The 21,730-nt window shown below is 42.8% G+C and overlaps 7 non-coding genes across 7 annotated transcripts; all 7 read right to left on the minus strand.

Moving 5' to 3' along the window:
- Positions 1-1,618: 1,618 nt before the first annotated feature.
- On the minus strand, positions 1,619-1,700 carry trnas-gcu (transfer RNA serine (anticodon GCU)). The gene has a single exon. It is a non-coding gene; the product is annotated as a tRNA-Ser (tRNA).
- Positions 1,701-4,697: 2,997 nt separating this feature from the next.
- trnas-gcu (transfer RNA serine (anticodon GCU)) lies at positions 4,698-4,779 on the minus strand. The gene has a single exon. It is a non-coding gene; the product is annotated as a tRNA-Ser (tRNA).
- A 2,999-nt stretch (positions 4,780-7,778) lies between these two features.
- Positions 7,779-7,860, minus strand: trnas-gcu (transfer RNA serine (anticodon GCU)). The gene has a single exon. It is a non-coding gene; the product is annotated as a tRNA-Ser (tRNA).
- A 2,996-nt stretch (positions 7,861-10,856) lies between these two features.
- trnas-gcu (transfer RNA serine (anticodon GCU)) lies at positions 10,857-10,938 on the minus strand. The gene has a single exon. It is a non-coding gene; the product is annotated as a tRNA-Ser (tRNA).
- A 2,997-nt stretch (positions 10,939-13,935) lies between these two features.
- On the minus strand, positions 13,936-14,017 carry trnas-gcu (transfer RNA serine (anticodon GCU)). Its single transcript has one exon. It is a non-coding gene; the product is annotated as a tRNA-Ser (tRNA).
- Positions 14,018-17,016: 2,999 nt separating this feature from the next.
- On the minus strand, positions 17,017-17,098 carry trnas-gcu (transfer RNA serine (anticodon GCU)). Its single transcript has one exon. It is a non-coding gene; the product is annotated as a tRNA-Ser (tRNA).
- Positions 17,099-20,093: 2,995 nt separating this feature from the next.
- trnas-gcu (transfer RNA serine (anticodon GCU)) lies at positions 20,094-20,175 on the minus strand. Its single transcript has one exon. It is a non-coding gene; the product is annotated as a tRNA-Ser (tRNA).
- Positions 20,176-21,730: the final 1,555 nt, after the last annotated feature.

The following is a 21,730-nucleotide window of genomic DNA, read 5'->3' on the forward strand; positions in this document are numbered from 1 at the left end:
CAAGCCCTGCCTAAAATCGCTATATTTCTAACTTGTGTATTTTCCCTTCTTTCAGATGTGGAATAGCAAAATCCCTCAGCAGATTCTTCTACCGTCAGAGAGTCCACGAAGGAGTGTTCAATCAAATCAGTACGGTTTCAAGTTGCATGTAATGCATTTTTCTCACATGACAGTAAGATCGCACAGCACGTTTGCACACTCTCTAGCTTACACAAAAACACAAACAAACTAAAATTCGTTAACCTCCAAAGGCAGGTTTTGAAATTGGAAATTGGAAATCTGGGAGAGACAGCACATCCCTTTTAAACAGACACAGAATGATGAGGGTCTGATAGCACACCATTTTAAAGAGACAGAGAATGATCTCGGACAGACAGCAAATCCCCTTAAAAGGGACACGGAAATAGAATGAATAAAAACAGATAAATATGTAAAACTCGGCAGGTCGTGCAGATTTTGTGGAGGAAGAATCCGGTTTCACGTGCTGTCGGATAATCATTCCGATATTTCAGGAAAAAGTTAAAGATTACAGATGTTTTCAACAAAAATAGCGCCTTGAAAAAATACGCAGCGAGAACGGACAAATGGGAACGTCTGTGATACAGCCGAACGCAGGAGTGTTTAAATAATACATGGCACAATGGAGAAAGGCAAAGTGGGTGGTAATCGGGCAATAACGTAACAAAGGATGGTCCAGAGGAGGTGTTAGTGGGAATAGCAGAACCATTACCAGACAATGGGAGCGGTGCTTATCATCCGATACGTTGAATCTAATGTTGAGGCCAGAAGACGAGAACATGCCTACAATATAGGGTATCACCGTCTTTTAATCAGACCAGGCAGCTTTGCCAGCCCGGATTGATTTCCTGTCCGCTTTGAATTCGGCAGCCAAGGCACGAATTCAAAAGGCAGCTTCTCTCAGCTTTTCAGCTCTAGAAAAACAGGACGCACTCATATTCAGGGCAGAGGTAGAGATTGACGCTGAATGTATGCTAATCCCAATTGAGGTGAACTTATGCGTACAGACAGGAAGATATACTGATCAAGTATCGGCCGGAACCAAACAAGGCTTTAGGGTATCCAACGAGTCACAGAGCCGAGTACCTCTGAGATATTTTAACTTTACTCAGTTTGGCGGGTTTCACTTTGCTCTGGGATTTGGATGCTTAGGGAACATCGGCGTAAAATCACACGTTTTAACGTGAAATACGTCTGTTTTCTCACATGTCGAGCGGCTGTTTGAAGCGGAACTTTGAGTAAAACATGGCGGGGCTCGTCCGGGATTTGGCCCGTGACCTCTCGGATTTCAAAAGTGATCATTCCGAAGGGAGAATCATAACCGTGGACTAACGAGCCGCCGACAGTGAAAAGCGCAGCTCTCAGATTCTGACGGTGGTGAGAAATGATATTATGGCCCATCGTGCATGTGCTGTCTCTCAGATACCTATCTAATTAGTGCCCCTCGCCATTGTACTGCAACTGTTCTCCTTTTGACGAATATATTATTAATTTGAGACATGACATGAGGAAAGTTCAGCATCCCTGTAAGTAAAAGGGGAATTTGGCGATGAGGTGAAATGTGAATGTCAAAAAAAGTGGTTATGCTGCAAGCCAACGACGACGAGCATGGGATTCGAAGCCATGCGTGCAGAGCACAATGGATGAGCAGTCCATCGCCTTAACCTCTCGGCCACCTCGTCTCTGCTATACGACATCGTCAGCCATTCAATCTCCTGCTTTTTGTATCCAAACAGAAATAAGGTGCAAAAAAGTCCACTTCACAGCTTGCTCTGCCCGTGCATGCATATCGACAATGATGAAAACTTGCAATGAGATTCTTTGAGCAAACAGCCTTCCTTCACTTCAGGTGAGTGACTGGAAGAGATGGTTGGTTTCTCGGCAGAATCACAACAAAGAATAGAAAATTTCACGTAGCGAGCTAAGTTGACCGCGGCAGGACTCGAACCTGCAATCTTTTGATAACTTTGAGGTTTTAATCGAAGTCAGACGCCTTATACATTAGGCCACGCGGCCGCTGCCAGCACCATTCATTGTGTTGTGTATATTGCGAGCAAATTCGGGGCAACTGCAATATTAAGGAGTGGATTAAGGAAAAGATGAGCATATTTCGAGTGAATGAACAGATGCACTGCGATCTGGGTGCGCATCGGCGCAGGCAACCCCAATGTAAATTGGAACACTACAGTTTAACAATTCGGTCATTGCAGCTGAATTCATACTCCTTCTCAAACAATACAGGATGCCGCGGGTTTATGAAAAAAATCGTTTTAAAGGGAAAGATTATGAACCGGAACTGACAACCATCCCATTTAAACAGACACAGAATGATCCGGGATTGCAAGGACATCCCTTTTACCCAGATGCAGAATGACCCTTGACTGACAGCAGTTCCCTTTTAAAAGAATAAAGTGAGATTTTGCTCATCCCTGAAGGCAATTGTGCAGTGGGGCTCAGGACCACGCGGTGCAGAGACTGTTCTTGAAGCCACAGGTGATAGACAGGCAGGAAGGAGGGAGGGACGCAAAACCAGCCCAGTCTGAAATATATAAATATTTAACATTTTAAGAAAATAAATGCATTTAAATTGTATTTTAAAAAAATAGAATTTGAGTTGTTTTAATGAAATAAATAATTGATTCATAATCTATGTATTTTTTTATTGAACGAAGGCAGTGTAACTATAAGAATTCCATTGGGAAATGAGAGGTGCAGTCAATAACTACCCAAACGCAGTAAGCCCATGGTGGAAGACAAGCCATGAGGGAAGACGTGGGCTACAAGGGCGATCTTTTAAAGTCGAGTGTGTCTTTCCGCTGGATCTGACAGCAGCTGCTTGTGCTGTGAAAGAGGTCAAATGTAAGAGAGCGCAGCGCAGGCAGAACAGAAAAAGCATATTTATTTTGGAAGTTAAAAATTTGGAATTATATATAAATATACACATATATATATATACATGTATAAATAAAGTCAGTCAGTCAGTCATGTCTTGTATTGGTTTGATTTGATTTGAATTTGCAAATAAGGATGGAGGATGTCGTCATGTCACACAGCCCACACGCAAGCCCTGCCTAAAATCGCTATATTTCTAACTTGTGTATTTTCCCTTCTTTCAGATGTGGAATAGCAAAATCCCTCAGCAGATTCTTCTACCGTCAGAGAGTCCACGAAGGAGTGTTCAATCAAATCAGTACGGTTTCAAGTTGCATGTAATGCATTTTTCTCACATGACAGTAAGATCGCACAGCACGTTTGCACACTCTCTAGCTTACACAAAAACACAAACAAACTAAAATTCGTTAACCTCCAAAGGCAGGTTTTGAAATTGGAAATTGGAAATCTGGGAGAGACAGCACATCCCTTTTAAACAGACACAGAATGATGAGGGTCTGATAGCACACCATTTTAAAGAGACAGAGAATGATCTCGGACAGACAGCAAATCCCCTTAAAAGGGACACGGAAATAGAATGAATAAAAACAGATAAATATGTAAAACTCGGCAGGTCGTGCAGATTTTGTGGAGGAAGAATCCGGTTTCACGTGCTGTCGGATAATCATTCCGATATTTCAGGAAAAAGTTAAAGATTACAGATGTTTTCAACAAAAATAGCGCCTTGAAAAAATACGCAGCGAGAACGGACAAATGGGAACGTCTGTGATACAGCCGAACGCAGGAGTGTTTAAATAATACATGGCACAATGGAGAAAGGCAAAGTGGGTGGTAATCGGGCAATAACGTAACAAAGGATGGTCCAGAGGAGGTGTTAGTGGGAATAGCAGAACCATTACCAGACAATGGGAGCGGTGCTTATCATCCGATACGTTGAATCTAATGTTGAGGCCAGAAGACGAGAACATGCCTACAATATAGGGTATCACCGTCTTTTAATCAGACCAGGCAGCTTTGCCAGCCCGGATTGATTTCCTGTCCGCTTTGAATTCGGCAGCCAAGGCACGAATTCAAAAGGCAGCTTCTCTCAGCTTTTCAGCTCTAGAAAAACAGGACGCACTCATATTCAGGGCAGAGGTAGAGATTGACGCTGAATGTATGCTAATCCCAATTGAGGTGAACTTATGCGTACAGACAGGAAGATATACTGATCAAGTATCGGCCGGAACCAAACAAGGCTTTAGGGTATCCAACGAGTCACAGAGCCGAGTACCTCTGAGATATTTTAACTTTACTCAGTTTGGCGGGTTTCACTTTGCTCTGGGATTTGGATGCTTAGGGAACATCGGCGTAAAATCACACGTTTTAACGTGAAATACGTCTGTTTTCTCACATGTCGAGCGGCTGTTTGAAGCGGAACTTTGAGTAAAACATGGCGGGGCTCGTCCGGGATTTGGCCCGTGACCTCTCGGATTTCAAAAGTGATCATTCCGAAGGGAGAATCATAACCGTGGACTAACGAGCCGCCGACAGTGAAAAGCGCAGCTCTCAGATTCTGACGGTGGTGAGAAATGATATTATGGCCCATCGTGCATGTGCTGTCTCTCAGATACCTATCTAATTAGTGCCCCTCGCCATTGTACTGCAACTGTTCTCCTTTTGACGAATATATTATTAATTTGAGACATGACATGAGGAAAGTTCAGCATCCCTGTAAGTAAAAGGGGAATTTGGCGATGAGGTGAAATGTGAATGTCAAAAAAAGTGGCTATGCTGCAAGCCAACGACGACGAGAATGGGATTCGAAGCCATGCGTGCAGAGCACAATGGATGAGCAGTCCATCGCCTTAACCTCTCGGCCACCTCGTCTCTGCTATACGACATCGTCAGCCATTCAATCTCCTGCTTTTTGTATCCAAACAGAAATAAGGTGCAAAAAAGTCCACTTCACAGCTTGCTCTGCCCGTGCATGCATATCGACAATGATGAAAACTTGCAATGAGATTCTTTGAGCAAACAGCCTTCCTTCACTTCAGGTGAGTGACTGGAAGAGATGGTTGGTTTCTCGGCAGAATCACAACAAAGAATATAAAATTTCACGTAGCGAGCTAAGTTGACCGCGGCAGGACTCGAACCTGCAATCTTTTGATAACTTTGAGGTTTTAATCGAAGTCAGACGCCTTATACATTAGGCCACGCGGCCGCTGCCAGCACCATTCATTGTGTTGTGTATATTGCGAGCAAATTCGGGGCAACTGCAATATTAAGGAGTGGATTAAGGAAAAGATGAGCATATTTCGAGTGAATGAACAGATGCACTGCGATCTGGGTGCGCATCGGCGCAGGCAACCCCAATGTAAATTGGAACACTATAGTTTAACAATTCGGTCATTGCAGCTGAAATCATACTCTTTCTCAAACAATACAGGATGACCCGGGTTTATGAGAAAATCCGTTTTAAAGGGAAAGATTATAACCGGTACTGACAACTAGCCCATTTAAACAGACACAGAATGATCCGGAATTGCAAGGACATCCCTTTTACCCAGATGCAGAATGATCCTTGACTGACAGCAGTTCCCTTTTAAAAGAATAAAGTGAGATTTCGATCATCCCTGAAGGCAATTGTGCAGTGGGGCTCAGGACCACGCGGCGCAGAGACTGTTATTGAAGCCACAGGTAATAGACAGGCAGGAAGGAAGGAGGGAGGGAAGTAAAACCAGCCCAGTCTGAAATATATAAATATTTAACATTTTAAGAAAATAAATGCATTTAAATTGTATTTAAAAAAAATTGAATTTGAGTTGTTTTAATGAAATAAATAATTGATTCATAATCTATGTATTTTTTTATTGAACGAATGCTGTGTAACTATAAGAATTCCATTGGATATGAGAGGTGCAGTCAATAACTACCCAAACACAGTAACCCCATGGTGGAAGACAAGCCATGAGGGAAGATGTGGGCTACAAGGGCGATCTTTTAAAATCGAGTGTGTCTTTCCGCTGGATCTGACAGCAGCTGCTTGTGCTGTGAAAGAGGTCAAATGTAAGAGAGCGCAGCGCAGGCAGAACAGAAAAAGCATATTTATTTTGGAAGTTAAAAATTTGGAATTATATATATATATACACATATATATATATACATGTATAAATAAAGTCAGTCAGTCAGTCATGTCTTGTATTGGTTTGATTTGATTTGAATTTGCAAATAAGGATGGAGGATGTCGTCATGTCACACAGCCCACACGCAAGCCCTGCCTAAAATCGCTATATTTCTAACTTGTGTATTTTCCCTTCTTTCAGATGTGGAATAGCAAAATCCCTCAGCAGATTCTTCTACCGTCAGAGAGTCCACGAAGGAGTGTTCAATCAAATCAGTACGGTTTCAAGTTGCATGTAATGCATTTTTCTCACATGACAGTAAGATCGCACAGCACGTTTGCACACTCTCTAGCTTACACAAAAACACAAACAAACTAAAATTCGTTAACCTCCAAAGGCAGGTTTTGAAATTGGAAATTGGAAATCTGGGAGAGACAGCACATCCCTTTTAAACAGACACAGAATGATGAGGGTCTGATAGCACACCATTTTAAAGAGACAGAGAATGATCTCGGACAGACAGCAAATCCCCTTAAAAGGGACACGGAAATAGAATGAATAAAAACAGATAAATATGTAAAACTCGGCAGGTCGTGCAGATTTTGTGGAGGAAGAATCCGGTTTCACGTGCTGTCGGATAATCATTCCGATATTTCAGGAAAAAGTTAAAGATTACAGATGTTTTCAACAAAAATAGCGCCTTGAAAAAATACGCAGCGAGAACGGACAAATGGGAACGTCTGTGATACAGCCGAACGCAGGAGTGTTTAAATAATACATGGCACAATGGAGAAAGGCAAAGTGGGTGGTAATCGGGCAATAACGTAACAAAGGATGGTCCAGAGGAGGTGTTAGTGGGAATAGCAGAACCATTACCAGACAATGGGAGCGGTGCTTATCATCCGATACGTTGAATCTAATGTTGAGGCCAGAAGACCAGAACATGCCTACAATATAGGGTATCACCGTCTTTTAATCAGACCAGGCAGCTTTGCCAGCCCGGATTGATTTCCTGTCCGCTTTGAATTCGGCAGCCAAGGCACGAATTCAAAAGGCAGCTTCTCTCAGCTTTTCAGCTCTAGAAAAACAGGACGCACTCATATTCAGGGCAGAGGTAGAGATTGACGCTGAATGTATGCTAATCCCAATTGAGGTGAACTTATGCGTACAGACAGGAAGATATACTGATCAAGTATCGGCCGGAACCAAACAAGGCTTTAGGGTATCCAACGAGTCACAGAGCCGAGTACCTCTGAGATATTTTAACTTTACTCAGTTTGGCGGGTTTCACTTTGCTCTGGGATTTGGATGCTTAGGGAACATCGGCGTAAAATCACACGTTTTAACGTGAAATACGTCTGTTTTCTCACATGTCGAGCGGCTGTTTGAAGCGGAACTTTGAGTAAAACATGGCGGGGCTCGTCCGGGATTTGGCCCGTGACCTCTCGGATTTCAAAAGTGATCATTCCGAAGGGAGAATCATAACCGTGGACTAACGAGCCGCCGACAGTGAAAAGCGCAGCTCTCAGATTCTGACGGTGGTGAGAAATGATATTATGGCCCATCGTGCATGTGCTGTCTCTCAGATACCTATCTAATTAGTGCCCCTCGCCATTGTACTGCAACTGTTCTCCTTTTGACGAATATATTATTAATTTGAGACATGACATGAGGAAAGTTCAGCATCCCTGTAAGTAAAAGGGGAATTTGGCGATGAGGTGAAATGTGAATGTCAAAAAAAGTGGCTATGCTGCAAGCCAACGACGACGAGAATGGGATTCGAAGCCATGCGTGCAGAGCACAATGGATGAGCAGTCCATCGCCTTAACCTCTCGGCCACCTCGTCTCTGCTATACGACATCGTCAGCCATTCAATCTCCTGCTTTTTGTATCCAAACAGAAATAAGGTGCAAAAAAGTCCACTTCACAGCTTGCTCTGCCCGTGCATGCATATCGACAATGATGAAAACTTGCAATGAGATTCTTTGAGCAAACAGCCTTCCTTCACTTCAGGTGAGTGACTGGAAGAGATGGTTGGTTTCTCGGCAGAATCACAACAAAGAATATAAAATTTCACGTAGCGAGCTAAGTTGACCGCGGCAGGACTCGAACCTGCAATCTTTTGATAACTTTGAGGTTTTAATCGAAGTCAGACGCCTTATACATTAGGCCACGCGGCCGCTGCCAGCACCATTCATTGTGTTGTCTATATTGCGAGCAAATTCGGGGCAACTGCAATATTAAGGAGTGGATTAAGGAAAAGATGAGCATATTTCGAGTGAATGAACAGATGCACTGCGATCTGGGTGCGCATCGGCGCAGGCAACCCCAATGTAAATTGGAACACTATAGTTTAACAATTCGGTCATTGCAGCTGAAATCATACTCTTTCTCAAACAATACAGGATGACCCGGGTTTATGAGAAAATCCGTTTTAAAGGGAAAGATTATAACCGGTACTGACAACTAGCCCATTTAAACAGACACAGAATGATCCGGAATTGCAAGGACATCCCTTTTACCCAGATGCAGAATGATCCTTGACTGACAGCAGTTCCCTTTTAAAAGAATAAAGTGAGATTTCGATCATCCCTGAAGGCAATTGTGCAGTGGGGCTCAGGACCACGCGGTGCAGAGACTGTTCTTGAATCCACAGGTGATAGACAGGCAGGAAGGAGGGAGGGACGCAAAACCAGCCCAGTCTGAAATATATAAATATTTAACATTTTAAGAAAATAAATGCATTTAAATTGTATTTTAAAAAAATAGAATTTGAGTTGTTTTAATGAAATAAATAATTGATTCATAATCTATGTATTTTTTTATTGAACGAAGGCAGTGTAACTATAAGAATTCCATTGGGAAATGAGAGGTGCAGTCAATAACTACCCAAACGCAGTAAGCCCATGGTGGAAGACAAGCCATGAGGGAAGACGTGGGCTACAAGGGCGATCTTTTAAAGTCGAGTGTGTCTTTCCGCTGGATCTGACAGCAGCTGCTTGTGCTGTGAAAGAGGTCAAATGTAAGAGAGCGCAGCGCAGGCAGAACAGAAAAAGCATATTTATTTTGGAAGTTAAAAATTTGGAATTATATATAAATATACACATATATATATATACATGTATAAATAAAGTCAGTCAGTCAGTCATGTCTTGTATTGGTTTGATTTGATTTGAATTTGCAAATAAGGATGGAGGATGTCGTCATGTCACACAGCCCACACGCAAGCCCTGCCTAAAATCGCTATATTTCTAACTTGTGTATTTTCCCTTCTTTCAGATGTGGAATAGCAAAATCCCTCAGCAGATTCTTCTACCGTCAGAGAGTCCACGAAGGAGTGTTCAATCAAATCAGTACGGTTTCAAGTTGCATGTAATGCATTTTTCTCACATGACAGTAAGATCGCACAGCACGTTTGCACACTCTCTAGCTTACACAAAAACACAAACAAACTAAAATTCGTTAACCTCCAAAGGCAGGTTTTGAAATTGGAAATTGGAAATCTGGGAGAGACAGCACATCCCTTTTAAACAGACACAGAATGATGAGGGTCTGATAGCACACCATTTTAAAGAGACAGAGAATGATCTCGGACAGACAGCAAATCCCCTTAAAAGGGACACGGAAATAGAATGAATAAAAACAGATAAATATGTAAAACTCGGCAGGTCGTGCAGATTTTGTGGAGGAAGAATCCGGTTTCACGTGCTGTCGGATAATCATTCCGATATTTCAGGAAAAAGTTAAAGATTACAGATGTTTTCAACAAAAATAGCGCCTTGAAAAAATACGCAGCGAGAACGGACAAATGGGAACGTCTGTGATACAGCCGAACGCAGGAGTGTTTAAATAATACATGGCACAATGGAGAAAGGCAAAGTGGGTGGTAATCGGGCAATAACGTAACAAAGGATGGTCCAGAGGAGGTGTTAGTGGGAATAGCAGAACCATTACCAGACAATGGGAGCGGTGCTTATCATCCGATACGTTGAATCTAATGTTGAGGCCAGAAGACGAGAACATGCCTACAATATAGGGTATCACCGTCTTTTAATCAGACCAGGCAGCTTTGCCAGCCCGGATTGATTTCCTGTCCGCTTTGAATTCGGCAGCCAAGGCACGAATTCAAAAGGCAGCTTCTCTCAGCTTTTCAGCTCTAGAAAAACAGGACGCACTCATATTCAGGGCAGAGGTAGAGATTGACGCTGAATGTATGCTAATCCCAATTGAGGTGAACTTATGCGTACAGACAGGAAGATATACTGATCAAGTATCGGCCGGAACCAAACAAGGCTTTAGGGTATCCAACGAGTCACAGAGCCGAGTACCTCTGAGATATTTTAACTTTACTCAGTTTGGCGGGTTTCACTTTGCTCTGGGATTTGGATGCTTAGGGAACATCGGCGTAAAATCACACGTTTTAACGTGAAATACGTCTGTTTTCTCACATGTCGAGCGGCTGTTTGAAGCGGAACTTTGAGTAAAACATGGCGGGGCTCGTCCGGGATTTGGCCCGTGACCTCTCGGATTTCAAAAGTGATCATTCCGAAGGGAGAATCATAACCGTGGACTAACGAGCCGCCGACAGTGAAAAGCGCAGCTCTCAGATTCTGACGGTGGTGAGAAATGATATTATGGCCCATCGTGCATGTGCTGTCTCTCAGATACCTATCTAATTAGTGCCCCTCGCCATTGTACTGCAACTGTTCTCCTTTTGACGAATATATTATTAATTTGAGACATGACATGAGGAAAGTTCAGCATCCCTGTAAGTAAAAGGGGAATTTGGCGATGAGGTGAAATGTGAATGTCAAAAAAAGTGGTTATGCTGCAAGCCAACGACGACGAGCATGGGATTCGAAGCCATGCGTGCAGAGCACAATGGATGAGCAGTCCATCGCCTTAACCTCTCGGCCACCTCGTCTCTGCTATACGACATCGTCAGCCATTCAATCTCCTGCTTTTTGTATCCAAACAGAAATAAGGTGCAAAAAAGTCCACTTCACAGCTTGCTCTGCCCGTGCATGCATATCGACAATGATGAAAACTTGCAATGAGATTCTTTGAGCAAACAGCCTTCCTTCACTTCAGGTGAGTGACTGGAAGAGATGGTTGGTTTCTCGGCAGAATCACAACAAAGAATAGAAAATTTCACGTAGCGAGCTAAGTTGACCGCGGCAGGACTCGAACCTGCAATCTTTTGATAACTTTGAGGTTTTAATCGAAGTCAGACGCCTTATACATTAGGCCACGCGGCCGCTGCCAGCACCATTCATTGTGTTGTGTATATTGCGAGCAAATTCGGGGCAACTGCAATATTAAGGAGTGGATTAAGGAAAAGATGAGCATATTTCGAGTGAATGAACAGATGCACTGCGATCTGGGTGCGCATCGGCGCAGGCAACCCCAATGTAAATTGGAACACTACAGTTTAACAATTCGGTCATTGCAGCTGAATTCATACTCCTTCTCAAACAATACAGGATGCCGCGGGTTTATGAAAAAATTCGTTTTAAAGGGAAAGATTATGAACCGGAACTGACAACCATCCCATTTAAACAGACACAGAATGATCCGGGATTGCAAGGACATCCCTTTTACCCAGATGCAGAATGACCCTTGACTGACAGCAGTTCCCTTTTAAAAGAATAAAGTGAGATTTTGCTCATCCCTGAAGGCAATTGTGCAGTGGGGCTCAGGACCACGCGGTGCAGAGACTGTTCTTGAAGCCACAGGTGATAGACAGGCAGGAAGGAGGGAGGGACGCAAAACCAGCCCAGTCTGAAATATATAAATATTTAACATTTTAAGAAAATAAATGCATTTAAATTGTATTTTAAAAAAATAGAATTTGAGTTGTTTTAATGAAATAAATAATTGATTCATAATCTATGTATTTTTTTATTGAACGAAGGCAGTGTAACTATAAGAATTCCATTGGGAAATGAGAGGTGCAGTCAATAACTACCCAAACGCAGTAAGCCCATGGTGGAAGACAAGCCATGAGGGAAGACGTGGGCTACAAGGGCGATCTTTTAAAGTCGAGTGTGTCTTTCCGCTGGATCTGACAGCAGCTGCTTGTGCTGTGAAAGAGGTCAAATGTAAGAGAGCGCAGCGCAGGCAGAACAGAAAAAGCATATTTATTTTGGAAGTTAAAAATTTGGAATTATATATAAATATACACATATATATATATACATGTATAAATAAAGTCAGTCAGTCAGTCATGTCTTGTATTGGTTTGATTTGATTTGAATTTGCAAATAAGGATGGAGGATGTCGTCATGTCACACAGCCCACACGCAAGCCCTGCCTAAAATCGCTATATTTCTAACTTGTGTATTTTCCCTTCTTTCAGATGTGGAATAGCAAAATCCCTCAGCAGATTCTTCTACCGTCAGAGAGTCCACGAAGGAGTGTTCAATCAAATCAGTACGGTTTCAAGTTGCATGTAATGCATTTTTCTCACATGACAGTAAGATCGCACAGCACGTTTGCACACTCTCTAGCTTACACAAAAACACAAACAAACTAAAATTCGTTAACCTCCAAAGGCAGGTTTTGAAATTGGAAATTGGAAATCTGGGAGAGACAGCACATCCCTTTTAAACAGACACAGAATGATGAGGGTCTGATAGCACACCATTTTAAAGAGACAGAGAATGATCTCGGACAGACAGCAAATCCCCTTAAAAGGGACACGGAAATAGAATGAATAAAAACAGATAAATATGTAAAACTCGGCAGGTCGTGCAGATTTTGTGGAGGAAGAATCCGGTTTCACGTGCTGTCGGATAATCATTCCGATATTTCAGGAAAAAGTTAAAGATTACAGATGTTTTCAACAAAAATAGCGCCTTGAAAAAATACGCAGCGAGAACGGACAAATGGGAACGTCTGTGATACAGCCGAACGCAGGAGTGTTTAAATAATACATGGCACAATGGAGAAAGGCAAAGTGGGTGGTAATCGGGCAATAACGTAACAAAGGATGGTCCAGAGGAGGTGTTAGTGGGAATAGCAGAACCATTACCAGACAATGGGAGCGGTGCTTATCATCCGATACGTTGAATCTAATGTTGAGGCCAGAAGACGAGAACATGCCTACAATATAGGGTATCACCGTCTTTTAATCAGACCAGGCAGCTTTGCCAGCCCGGATTGATTTCCTGTCCGCTTTGAATTCGGCAGCCAAGGCACGAATTCAAAAGGCAGCTTCTCTCAGCTTTTCAGCTCTAGAAAAACAGGACGCACTCATATTCAGGGCAGAGGTAGAGATTGACGCTGAATGTATGCTAATCCCAATTGAGGTGAACTTATGCGTACAGACAGGAAGATATACTGATCAAGTATCGGCCGGAACCAAACAAGGCTTTAGGGTATCCAACGAGTCACAGAGCCGAGTACCTCTGAGATATTTTAACTTTACTCAGTTTGGCGGGTTTCACTTTGCTCTGGGATTTGGATGCTTAGGGAACATCGGCGTAAAATCACACGTTTTAACGTGAAATACGTCTGTTTTCTCACATGTCGAGCGGCTGTTTGAAGCGGAACTTTGAGTAAAACATGGCGGGGCTCGTCCGGGATTTGGCCCGTGACCTCTCGGATTTCAAAAGTGATCATTCCGAAGGGAGAATCATAACCGTGGACTAACGAGCCGCCGACAGTGAAAAGCGCAGCTCTCAGATTCTGACGGTGGTGAGAAATGATATTATGGCCCATCGTGCATGTGCTGTCTCTCAGATACCTATCTAATTAGTGCCCCTCGCCATTGTACTGCAACTGTTCTCCTTTTGACGAATATATTATTAATTTGAGACATGACATGAGGAAAGTTCAGCATCCCTGTAAGTAAAAGGGGAATTTGGCGATGAGGTGAAATGTGAATGTCAAAAAAAGTGGTTATGCTGCAAGCCAACGACGACGAGCATGGGATTCGAAGCCATGCGTGCAGAGCACAATGGATGAGCAGTCCATCGCCTTAACCTCTCGGCCACCTCGTCTCTGCTATACGACATCGTCAGCCATTCAATCTCCTGCTTTTTGTATCCAAACAGAAATAAGGTGCAAAAAAGTCCACTTCACAGCTTGCTCTGCCCGTGCATGCATATCGACAATGATGAAAACTTGCAATGAGATTCTTTGAGCAAACAGCCTTCCTTCACTTCAGGTGAGTGACTGGAAGAGATGGTTGGTTTCTCGGCAGAATCACAACAAAGAATAGAAAATTTCACGTAGCGAGCTAAGTTGACCGCGGCAGGACTCGAACCTGCAATCTTTTGATAACTTTGAGGTTTTAATCGAAGTCAGACGCCTTATACATTAGGCCACGCGGCCGCTGCCAGCACCATTCATTGTGTTGTGTATATTGCGAGCAAATTCGGGGCAACTGCAATATTAAGGAGTGGATTAAGGAAAAGATGAGCATATTTCGAGTGAATGAACAGATGCACTGCGATCTGGGTGCGCATCGGCGCAGGCAACCCCAATGTAAATTGGAACACTACAGTTTAACAATTCGGTCATTGCAGCTGAATTCATACTCCTTCTCAAACAATACAGGATGCCGCGGGTTTATGAAAAAATTCGTTTTAAAGGGAAAGATTATGAACCGGAACTGACAACCATCCCATTTAAACAGACACAGAATGATCCGGGATTGCAAGGACATCCCTTTTACCCAGATGCAGAATGACCCTTGACTGACAGCAGTTCCCTTTTAAAAGAATAAAGTGAGATTTTGCTCATCCCTGAAGGCAATTGTGCAGTGGGGCTCAGGACCACGCGGTGCAGAGACTGTTCTTGAAGCCACAGGTGATAGACAGGCAGGAAGGAGGGAGGGACGCAAAACCAGCCCAGTCTGAAATATATAAATATTTAACATTTTAAGAAAATAAATGCATTTAAATTGTATTTTAAAAAAATAGAATTTGAGTTGTTTTAATGAAATAAATAATTGATTCATAATCTATGTATTTTTTTATTGAACGAAGGCAGTGTAACTATAAGAATTCCATTGGGAAATGAGAGGTGCAGTCAATAACTACCCAAACGCAGTAAGCCCATGGTGGAAGACAAGCCATGAGGGAAGACGTGGGCTACAAGGGCGATCTTTTAAAGTCGAGTGTGTCTTTCCGCTGGATCTGACAGCAGCTGCTTGTGCTGTGAAAGAGGTCAAATGTAAGAGAGCGCAGCGCAGGCAGAACAGAAAAAGCATATTTATTTTGGAAGTTAAAAATTTGGAATTATATATAAATATACACATATATATATATATACATGTATAAATAAAGTCAGTCAGTCAGTCATGTCTTGTATTGGTTTGATTTGATTTGAATTTGCAAATAAGGATGGAGGATGTCGTCATGTCACACAGCCCACACGCAAGCCCTGCCTAAAATCGCTATATTTCTAACTTGTGTATTTTCCCTTCTTTCAGATGTGGAATAGCAAAATCCCTCAGCAGATTCTTCTACCGTCAGAGAGTCCACGAAGGTGTGTTCAATCAAATCAGTACGGTTTCAAGTTGCATGTAATGCATTTTTCTCACATGACAGTAAGATCGCACAGCACGTTTGCACACTCTCTAGCTTACACAAAAACACAAACAAACTAAAATTCGTTAACCTCCAAAGGCAGGTTTTGAAATTGGAAATTGGAAATCTGGGAGAGACAGCACATCCCTTTTAAACAGACACAGAATGATGAGGGTCTGATAGCACACCATTTTAAAGAGACAGAGAATGATCTCGGACAGACAGCAAATCCCCTTAAAAGGGACACGGAAATAGAATGAATAAAAACAGATAAATATGTAAAACTCGGCAGGTCGTGCAGATTTTGTGGAGGAAGAATCCGGTTTCACGTGCTGTCGGATAATCATTCCGATATTTCAGGAAAAAGTTAAAGATTACAGATGTTTTCAACAAAAATAGCGCCTTGAAAAAATACGCAGCGAGAACGGACAAATGGGAACGTCTGTGATACAGCCGAACGCAGGAGTGTTTAAATAATACATGGCACAATGGAGAAAGGCAAAGTGGGTGGTAATCGGGCAATAACGTAACAAAGGATGGTCCAGAGGAGGTGTTAGTGGGAATAGCAGAACCATTACCAGACAATGGGAGCGGTGCTTATCATCCGATACGTTGAATCTAATGTTGAGGCCAGAAGACGAGAACATGCCTACAATATAGGGTATCACCGTCTTTTAATCAGACCAGGCAGCTTTGCCAGCCCGGATTGATTTCCTGTCCGCTTTGAATTCGGCAGCCAAGGCACGAATTCAAAAGGCAGCTTCTCTCAGCTTTTCAGCTCTAGAAAAACAGGACGCACTCATATTCAGGGCAGAGGTAGAGATTGACGCTGAATGTATGCTAATCCCAATTGAGGTGAACTTATGCGTACAGACAGGAAGATATACTGATCAAGTATCGGCCGGAACCAAACAAGGCTTTAGGGTATCCAACGAGTCACAGAGCCGAGTACCTCTGAGATATTTTAACTTTACTCAGTTTGGCGGGTTTCACTTTGCTCTGGGATTTGGATGCTTAGGGAACATCGGCGTAAAATCACACGTTTTAACGTGAAATACGTCTGTTTTCTCACATGTCGAGCGGCTGTTTGAAGCGGAACTTTGAGTAAAACATGGCGGGGCTCGTCCGGGATTTGGCCCGTGACCTCTCGGATTTCAAAAGTGATCATTCCGAAGGGAGAATCATAACCGTGGACTAACGAGCCGCCGACAGTGAAAAGCGCAGCTCTCAGATTCTGACGGTGGTGAGAAATGATATTATGGCCCATCGTGCATGTGCTGTCTCTCAGATACCTATCTAATTAGTGCCCCTCGCCATTGTACTGCAACTGTTCTCCTTTTGACGAATATATTATTAATTTGAGACATGACATGAGGAAAGTTCAGCATCCCTGTAAGTAAAAGGGGAATTTGGCGATGAGGTGAAATGTGAATGTCAAAAAAAGTGGTTATGCTGCAAGCCAACGACGACGAGCATGGGATTCGAAGCCATGCGTGCAGAGCACAATGGATGAGCAGTCCATCGCCTTAACCTCTCGGCCACCTCGTCTCTGCTATACGACATCGTCAGCCATTCAATCTCCTGCTTTTTGTATCCAAACAGAAATAAGGTGCAAAAAAGTCCACTTCACAGCTTGCTCTGCCCGTGCATGCATATCGACAATGATGAAAACTTGCAATGAGATTCTTTGAGCAAACAGCCTTCCTTCACTTCAGGTGAGTGACTGGAAGAGATGGTTGGTTTCTCGGCAGAATCACAACAAAGAATATAAAATTTCACGTAGCGAGCTAAGTTGACCGCGGCAGGACTCGAACCTGCAATCTTTTGATAACTTTGAGGTTTTAATCGAAGTCAGACGCCTTATACATTAGGCCACGCGGCCGCTGCCAGCACCATTCATTGTGTTGTGTATATTGCGAGCAAATTCGGGGCAACTGCAATATTAAGGAGTGGATTAAGGAAAAGATGAGCATATTTCGAGTGAATGAACAGATGCACTGCGATCTGGGTGCGCATCGGCGCAGGCAACCCCAATGTAAATTGGAACACTACAGTTTAACAATTCGGTCATTGCAGCTGAATTCATACTCCTTCTCAAACAATACAGGATGCCGCGGGTTTATGAAAAAATTCGTTTTAAAGGGAAAGATTATGAACCGGAACTGACAACCATCCCATTTAAACAGACACAGAATGATCCGGGATTGCAAGGACATCCCTTTTACCCAGATGCAGAATGACCCTTGACTGACAGCAGTTCCCTTTTAAAAGAATAAAGTGAGATTTTGCTCATCCCTGAAGGCAATTGTGCAGTGGGGCTCAGGACCACGCGGTGCAGAGACTGTTCTTGAATCCACAGGTGATAGACAGGCAGGAAGGAGGGAGGGACGCAAAACCAGCCCAGTCTGAAATATATAAATATTTAACATTTTAAGAAAATAAATGCATTTAAATTGTATTTTAAAAAAATAGAATTTGAGTTGTTTTAATGAAATAAATAATTGATTCATAATCTATGTATTTTTTTATTGAACGAAGGCAGTGTAACTATAAGAATTCCATTGGGAAATGAGAGGTGCAGTCAATGACTACCCAAACGCAGTAAGCCCATGGTGGAAGACAAGCCATGAGGGAAGACGTGGGCTACAAGGGCGATCTTTTAAAGTCGAGTGTGTCTTTCCGCTGGATCTGACAGCAGCTGCTTGTGCTGTGAAAGAGGTCAAATGTAAGAGAGCGCAGCGCAGGCAGAACAGAAAAAGCATATTTATTTTGGAAGTTAAAAATTTGGGATTATATATAAATATACACATATATATATACATGTATAAATAAAGTCAGTCAGCCAGTCATGTCTTGTATTGGTTTGATTTGATTTGAATTTGCAAATAAGGATGGAGGATGTCGTCATGTCACACAGCCCACACAGAAGCACTGCCTAAAATCGCTATATTTCTAACTTGTGTATTTTCCCTTCTTTCAGATGTGGAATAGCAAAATCCCACAGCAGATTCTTCTACCGTCAGAGAGTCCACGAAGGAGTGTTCAATCAAATCAGTACGGTTTCAAGTTGCATGTAATGCATTTTTCTCACATGACAGTAAGATCGCACAGCACGTTTGCACACTCTCTAGCTTACACAAAAACACAAACAAACTAAAATTCGTTAACCTCCAAAGGCAGGTTTTGAAATTGGAAATTGGAAATCTGGGAGAGACAGCACATCCCTTTTAAACAGACACAGAATGATGAGGGTCTGATAGCACACCATTTTAAAGAGACAGAGAATGATCTCGGACAGACAGCAAATCCCCTTAAAAGGGACACGGAAATAGAATGAATAAAAACAGATAAATATGTAAAACTCGGCAGGTCTTGCAGATTTTGTGGAGGAAGAATCCGGTTCCACGTGCTGTCGGATAATCATTCCGATATTTCAGGAAAAAGTTAAAGATTACAGATGTTTTCAACAAAAATAGCGCCTGGAAAAAATACGCAGCGCGAAAGGTCAAATGGGAATGTCTGTGATACAGCGGAACGCAGGAGTGATTAAATAATACATGGCACAATGGAGAAAGGCAAAGTGGGTGGTAATCGGGCAATAACGTAACAAAGGATGGTCCAGAGGAGGTGTTAGTGGGAATAGCAGAACCATTAACAGACAATGGTAGCGGTGCTTTTCATCCGATACGTTGAACCTAATGTTGAGGCCAGAAGACGAGAACATGCCTACAATATAGGGTATCACCGCCTTTTAATCAGACCAGGCAGCTTCACCAGCCCGGAATGGTTTCCTGTCCGCTTTGAATTCGGCAGCCAAGGCATGAATTCAAAAGGCAGCTTCTCTCAGCTTTTCAGCTCTAGAAAAACAGGACGCACTCATATTCAGGGCAGAGGTAGAGATTGACGCTGAATGTATGCTAATCCCAATTGAGGTGAACTTATGCGTACAGACAGGAAGATATACTGATCAAGTATCGGCCGGAACCAAACAAGGCTTTAGGGTATCCAACGAGTCACAGAGCCGAGTACCTCTGAGATATTTTAACTTTACTCAGTTTGGCGGGTTTCACTTTGCTCTGGGATTTGGATGCTTAGGGAACATCGGCGTAAAATCACACGTTTTAACGTGAAATACGTCTGTTTTCTCACATGTCGAGCGGCTGTTTGAAGCGGAACTTTGAGTAAAACATGGCGGGGCTCGTCCGGGATTTGGCCCGTGACCTCTCGGATTTCAAAAGTGATCATTCCGAAGGGAGAATCATAACCGTGGACTAACGAGCCGCCGACAGTGAAAAGCGCAGCTCTCAGATTCTGACGGTGGTGAGAAATGATATTATGGCCCATCGTGCATGTGCTGTCTATCAGATACCTATCTAATTAGTGCCCCTCGCCATTGTACTGCAACTGTTCTCCTTTTGACGAATATATTATTAATTTGAGACATGACATGAGGAAAGTTCAGCATCCCTGTAAGTAAAAGGGGAATTTGGCGATGAGGTGAAATGTGAATGTCAAAAAAAGTGGTTATGCTGCAAGCCAACGACGACGAGCATGGGATTCGAAGCCATGCGTGCAGAGCACAATGGATGAGCAGTCCATCGCCTTAACCTCTCGGCCACCTCGTCTCTGCTATACGACATCGTCAGCCATTCAATCTCCTGCTTTTTGTATCCAAACAGAAATAAGGTGCAAAAAAGTCCACTTCACAGCTTGCTCTGCCCGTGCATGCATATCGACAATGATGAAAACTTGCAATGAGATTCTTTGAGCAAACAGCCTTCCTTCACTTCAGGTGAGTGACTGGAAGAGATGGTTGGTTTCTCGGCAGAATCACAACAAAGAATATAAAATTTCACGTAGCGAGCTAAGTTGACCGCGGCAGGACTCGAACCTGCAATCTTTTGATAACTTTGAGGTTTTAATCGAAGTCAGACGCCTTATACATTAGGCCACGCGGCCGCTGCCAGCGCCATTCATTGTGTTGTGTATATTGCGAGCAAATTCGGGGCAACTGCAATATTAAGGAGTGGATTAAGGAAAAGATGAGCATATTTCGAGTGAATGAACAGCGCAGGCAGAACAGAAAAAGCATATTTATTTTGGAAGTTAAAAATTTGGGATTATATATAAATATACACATATATATATACATGTATAAATAAAGTCAGTCAGCCAGTCATGTCTTGTATTGGTTTGATTTGATTTGAATTTGCAAATAAGGATGGAGGATGTCGTCATGTCACACAGCCCACACAGAAGCACTGCCTAAAATCGCTATATTTCTAACTTGTGTATTTTCCCTTCTTTCAGATGTGGAATAGCAAAATCCCTCAGCAGATTCTTCTACCGTCAGAGAGTCCACGAAGGAGTGTTCAATCAAATCAGTACGGTTTCAAGTTGCATGTAATGCATTTTTCTCACATGACAGTAAGATCGCACAGCACGTTTGCACACTCTCTAGCTTACACAAAAACACAAACAAACTAAAATTCGTTAACCTCCAAAGGCAGGTTTTGAAATTGGAAATTGGAAATCTGGGAGAGACAGCACATCCCTTTTAAACAGACACAGAATGATGAGGGTCTGATAGCACACCATTTTAAAGAGACAGAGAATGATCTCGGACAGACAGCAAATCCCCTTAAAAGGGACACGGAAATAGAATGAATAAAAACAGATAAATATGTAAAACTCGGCAGGTCGTGCAGATTTTGTGGAGGAAGAATCCGGTTTCACGTGCTGTCGGATAATCATTCCGATATTTCAGGAAAAAGTTAAAGATTACAGATGTTTTCAACAAAAATAGCGCCTTGAAAAAATACGCAGCGAGAAAGGACAAATGGGAACGTCTGTGATACAGCCGAACGCAGGAGTGTTTAAATAATACATGGCACAATGGAGAAAGGCAAAGTGGGTGGTAATCGGGCAATAACGTAACAAAGGATGGTCCAGAGGAGGTGTTAGTGGGAATAGCAGAACCATTACCAGACAATGGGAGCGGTGCTTATCATCCGATACGTTGAATCTAATGTTGAGGCCAGAAGACGAGAACATGCCTACAATATAGGGTATCACCGTCTTTTAATCAGACCAGGCAGCTTTGCCAGCCCGGATTGATTTCCTGTCCGCTTTGAATTCGGCAGCCAAGGCACGAATTCAAAAGGCAGCTTCTCTCAGCTT

The sequence above is a fragment of the Pristiophorus japonicus genome, chromosome 25 (assembly GCF_044704955.1).
Source record: "Pristiophorus japonicus isolate sPriJap1 chromosome 25, sPriJap1.hap1, whole genome shotgun sequence".
NCBI classification, from domain to species: Eukaryota; Metazoa; Chordata; class Chondrichthyes; family Pristiophoridae; genus Pristiophorus; species Pristiophorus japonicus.